The following is a 6,000-nucleotide window of genomic DNA, read 5'->3' as shown; positions in this document are numbered from 1 at the left end:
ACAAATCCCCTACATATATGCAGTTATCATGGTTGGGGATTCTGGAAATGTAAATTGGGCCCTTTACCTTAACAGGGTATAGGGTATAGTTGTTGTGGCAGAAATCCATATCCTTCTGTCAAATTTATAATCTTCTTCTTCTAAGGTAATAGAACTCTTCTATGTTAAATAAATAACAGTCTGATTTTAAGTGATAGATATAGATTACATTTCTTATTCCCCTTTGCAACAAAGCAAATTTATATAACATTCTGAGAACAGAATATAACTACAAATGATATATACAGATTCTGGTAAGAGTACTTAAATATAAAAGGCTTATTTGTATTTCCTAACTTTTTTCCTTCCTTGTTCATTAGAATGCAGATGTAATGGATAGAACTGAAGCACTTATTTTGGTCCATGAGTTTAAAGCTGGCTTTGAGGATGATAGAACACTTAGAAAAAAAGGAGACTATGTCACTAATATTTTTGGAGCCATGATTTCAGTCCTAGAGTCTTTATTTGGATTTTTATTTGAGAAATAGACTTGTATGTTTTTAAGCCACTCTAATTAGCTTTTTTAACCTTTTTTTTTTTTTTTTTAAGGTACTCATATGTCAACTTTATTGTTTCTATATAAACACCTTTTTGTACTGAAAACTGTAAAAATAACAAAGTGTGCTGTGATTGCAATCCAAATTTTTGAAAGCCAGAAAATCCAGTTATTATGCTATAGCCAAACTACCTAATGCTTTCTTTATCCACAAGTAACTTTGCTTCAATTTCATGATGCTGGGTTTCATCTCACTGACTTTGGGCTTCTAAGACACATGGGAATACTTATGTCGTCTTTGGGTCAAATCAAACAGTAGAGCTAAAGTTATTCAAATACATTCAAATGACACAGATCCCTTACAAATTACTAGTATCACAGTAGGAAGAAAAAGATACAAGAAGAAAAATACATCCTAAAACTCATTAATATTGTTGGTGTATAGTCTATGCTAGCATAGAGTAGCTTTCACAACCTGCTGCATAAAATTACCAGCAAGAAGAAAAAGGTGCAAGAGTAAGTTTTATGGCTGAAGTGGCTTGGTGTCGTAATTCCCTATTCTAGCATTCTCAGAAGGATCCCATCCATTGGACACGCAGAAACTGCAGGGACATTTGAATGGTCTTGATTCCTTCCTAACTCCCTTAAGCCCAGTGTTTGTTAGTATTCTTTGATGCGTACGAACTCTGCCGAGTAACATGTATCTGAATCTTGCCATTCTTTCTCTCTGCACAGACAGCAATGTTCTTACTCCTCTCCTCCTGTAAATCAAGTCATCTCTGATTTCCCTGAGGACTGGTGCTCTTGCAGCAATTCCATCTATCACTCGATGGAGTGAATCTTCTGATAGAGGGGAAGGGGATTCGTTACTGGCGTTGATAGTCAAGTTACTAAGGTTCTTTATCAACATCTCGGAACAGATCTCAGAGGCCCCTGAATCGTCCCGAGAATTTTCTTGGGTCAGCATTTGTGAAGACTCTGGGATGGAGGTTGGGCTGCTTTTTTAACCTTTATAGTCAAATCTAATCCTAACAAATACAGTAATCTGTGAAGAATCCAAACTTTCATAGAACTTTACCCTCAATAATATCTCTGAAAATAATCTACAACATAAAATATTTGTCGAGCTAAAATACATTTATGTCAACTTAGAAGGGATGTTGTTGCCATAGAATGATTTATACAATATCATCCAGTAAGCATTTCTATCAGAAAATAATTTTGTCTTGTTTAAATAATTTTAATAATTTAAATTCAAACTATATAACTTAAGAAAAAATACACTTCAACTAGTTCTCTAAGGTTTTCAAAATCACTTCAGAGAAAACAATGGCACTCTTAAACATTGTCCAAAACATATTTTATTTGCTAAGGAAATTCCATGATTATAGAAGCAAATATTTTGTAATAGCAGATTGCATTATTTAAGCTTAGAATTTTTGAATTTGAGAGACTCTCCTTTAGAGATTAGACCTCTTTAGGCTTTACACATGGCAAAATGCTCAGGCACTTAACACATTAAATTCAGTTTTCAATCTTACTCATATATGTAAGCTGGCAAACAGTGAATCTTACTGTGTGAACAACCCAGCTGTCCAAGTGTGCTGACTTTTTCCTAAATAAAATAAATAATTCTATATTTCTCAGTATTTACAAATTTTTTTTTTTTTTTTTTTGAGACGGAGTCTCGCTCTGTCGCCCAGGCTGGAGTGCAGTGGCGTGATCTCGGCTCACTGCAAGCTCTGCCTCCCGGGTTCACGCCGTTCTCCTGCCTCAGCCTCCTGAGTAGCCCGGACTACAGGCGCCCGCCACCGCGCCCGGCTAGTTTTTTGTATTTTTTAGTAGAGACGGGGTTTCACCATGTTAGCCAGGATGGTCTCGATCTCCTGACCTCGTGATCCTCCTGTTTCGGCCTCCCAAAGTGCAGGGATTACAGGCTTGAGCCACCGCGCCCGGCCAGTATTTACAAATATTTATTCACTGATTAAGAGGATGACATATCAATGTGATACTATATTCCGGAGTTCATTGTGAAACTAGCTTCAGTCAGAATAAAACTCTAATCGCACATAGGGACAAAATTTTCATTAATTTCAATGAGAGTTTTTCCTACAGAAGTGCTTGCTGACTTACCCTTAGATTAAGCCATGTTCATTATTTCTTTTTTTTCTGGGAACATAAAGGCTTTTTTTTCCCACATTTCATTCTTTTGCACTTACAGCTGTTTATCAATTAATAGAGAAAGGCTCCGTTATAAACCGCACTCTGGAAAGAATAAATTAGGTAAATTTGAATGACACAGGATGTTGTTAAGGATTTAGCAGTACTGCTAACATTCTTGGGTTTCACAATTATGGGCCTATAATGTTTTCCGTCTGTCTTCCTTGTTCGTTGAAATACTGGCATAATTTCAAAAGAAGTGTGTGTGAGGGGGCTGTGTATGTGGGTGTGTGTGTTTGTGTAAAGTACACCTACAAACCTAGTGAAGGGAGAAGTATAACTTCCTTCAGACTCATCATAGAACACAGAACAAGAGTATTTATGTCTCTAACAAATTCTACTTGATTCTCATTTAGTATCTCAAAATGTATAACGTCCATGCAGCTTGATTCTTGGGATGCAAACATTTTGTGTTTTAAAATAATTCTTTGACTTTATTTGGATGACATTGGCCCTCAGCGTAAAAGAACAAGTTTCATCTGCTTGATTTAATATGGAGTGATTCAGGGCTGGAAAGGAGTTTCTTAGAAATAATGTATAGTAACAAAGACACCATGACAGATAAGGAGACGTTAGTCCTTGGAAAGGAGCCAATTTTAGAAGTTTGTGGAAAATAAAGCATAACACTAAAGAGAGGTGTAGTTGCACTTGAAGCAGCAAAGTAATGACGTCCTACTTATTTAAAGATATTCAATGCATATTTTGAACTTAGGTCTTAATTTATTCATCATTTCTTTTATTTCTGCTTTTGAATTTAAAGATATAATTGTGAGCAATACAAGGACTTTCTTTAGGGCAACCTTGAGTTTCAATAATCACCATTAGTTTTATCATTGTGTAATCCTGGGCTAATGTTAATTTCAAGTAAAGAAGGAAGAGTGGTTTGTTTCACACTAAAATGTGTTTCGCATTTAGTTCTCTTGAACTGGTTTTCTAAACCCTCAAGGTCTATTGTGTTTTATTTTGAAGGAAGGGGTTGATTAACTTGCTAAGAACTTTTCACAGAAACGTATTGCTGACCTTAATAATAGTCACTGAAGTTGGCAATAAAAAGAGAGGATGAAGGTGAGCAAAACTGCTTTGTCAACATACTAATTTCATGGCCGATGTTGTTAAAATACTATGTAAAATGACCAAAACATAATTTCTGAGCCATACATTAAGAAAAAAGATCTTAAAAAATTTTTAAACCATAATTTCTGTGTGACTTACTGCATTACAGATGTGCAAGTTTCAATTTTTCTTTCCTGTTCATGTTAATTCCACAAATTGGATGGTGCTTATAAACTTGAATTATACTTACATATATATTAGATAGTACATACATAACAGTACCGTATTTGAATTCTAGGAACTAAATGATAATGGATTAATCTCTAAAGAGAAAACTTTACAGATATTTTCATTTTTAAACTATTAGGCCTAAAGGGAGAGTTCACCTCTATTTTTGCTTTAAAAGTATGTTCATTTTTCAGTAATCTTGACAAAGAATTAATAAGAAAAGCTGATACAATAAAATTATTTAATCAATGGGGGAAATAGTCACCATTTTTATTATGGAAAGATCATTTAACATGAGATCTACATTCAACAAAGTGTAGGTGTATAATAGAATATTGTTAACAACAGGCACAATGCTGTACAGTAGATCTCTAGAACTTATTCATCTTGCATAACTGAAACTTTATACCCATTGAATAGTAACTTCCTGTATTCCTCTCTCCCTTAGCCTCTGGCAACCACCATTCTACTCTCTGCTTTTGTAAGTTTTACTATTTCATTAATACTTAATGTCACACAATATTTGTCTTTCTATGAACAGCTTACATTAATTAGCATACTGTCTTCTAAGTCCATGCATGTTGTCCCATCTGGTGGAATTTTCTTCTTTTTAAAGGCTGAGCACTATCCATTTGTGTCTATATACCACATTCTCCTATTAATTACTTTGCTGTACATTTGGTTGTTTCCACAGCTTGGTATTGTGAATAATGTTGCAATGCATGTATGTGGGATATGTGGGAATGCATATATCACGTTGAGATCCCAATTTCAATTATTCTGGATAAAGACCTGAAAGTGGAATTGCTGGGTTATACTGCAGTTCGATTTTTAATTTTTTGAGGAATCTTCATACTATTTTCTGTAGCAGCTGTACCATTTAACATTCTTATCAAAGATGTTCAAGCATTCCAGTTTTTCTATATCCTTGCTAACTCTTGTTATTTTTTTGGTTATTTAATCATAGAAGGAGAAGTTAGCTGGCAAACCAGCGAGCAGGACCCCAAAAGACCCTAAGTCTGGCAGCATCTTGATTTTGGACTTCCCATCCTCCAGAACTATGATAAATAAATGTTCGTTGTCTTAGTCACTCAGTCTTTGATAATTTGTTATAGCTCCCCAAACTCATGAAGACAATTAGTGATGTTGAACATCTTTTCATATGCCTGTTGGCCATTTGTATGTCTTCTTTGGCAAAATGGCAAAATGTCTATTCAAAGCCTTTCTCCACTTATTAACAGGGTTATTTATTTTATTTTGGTATTGATTTGTAAGTGTTCTTTACATATTTTGAATATTAGTCCCTTATCAGATGTATGATTTGCAAACATTTACTCCCATTCTGTAGGTTGTCTTTTGTGTAGGAAATAGTAGTCTATTTTTAATATAGAAAAACAAATTTAATGTGAGATCTATTTTCAAAATATAAGTGTGCAATAGAATAGTGTTAGCTATGGGCACAATGCTATACAACAGATCTCCAGAGCTTATTCATCTTGAGTAACTCTAGTTCCATTTGGGGCCAAGTACTTTCTTTGCCTGAATTAAATCTTTTTGTTGTTGTTGTTGTTGTTGTTTGAGACAGAGTCTCTCTTCGTTGTCCAGGCTGGAGTGCCGTGGCACCATCTCAGCTCACTGCAAGCTCCGCCTCCTGGGTTCACGCCGTTCTCCTGCCTCAGCCTCCGAGTAGCTGGGACTACAGGCGCGCACCACCACGCCTGGCTAGTTTTTTTTTTTTTTTTTTAAATTATTTTTAGTAGAGACGGGGTTTCACCGTGTTAGCCAGGATGGTCTCGATCTCCTGACCTCGTGATCCGCCTGCCTCGGCCTCCCAAAGTGCTGGGATTGCAGGCGTGAGCCACCACGCCCGGCCTGAATTAAATCTTAAATCATGCACTGCATACATGTAAAAAAATTCCTAGATCTAGACAGATGTTTATTGAAAATGTTTAATTTGTCAATAC

At 35.6% G+C, this 6,000-nt stretch overlaps 1 pseudogene; it reads right to left on the bottom strand.

The window, feature by feature from the left end:
- Positions 1–585: 585 nt before the first annotated feature.
- The window catches only part of LOC101013783, an 88,460-nt pseudogene continuing 83,045 nt past the window's right edge, over positions 586–6,000 (bottom strand).

This window comes from Papio anubis, chromosome 6, assembly GCF_008728515.1.
Source record: "Papio anubis isolate 15944 chromosome 6, Panubis1.0, whole genome shotgun sequence".
NCBI lineage: Eukaryota > Metazoa > Chordata > Mammalia > Primates > Cercopithecidae > Papio > Papio anubis.
The sequence above is the reverse complement of the archived record's forward strand: the minus strand, read 5'-3'. Positions and strand labels throughout refer to the sequence as shown.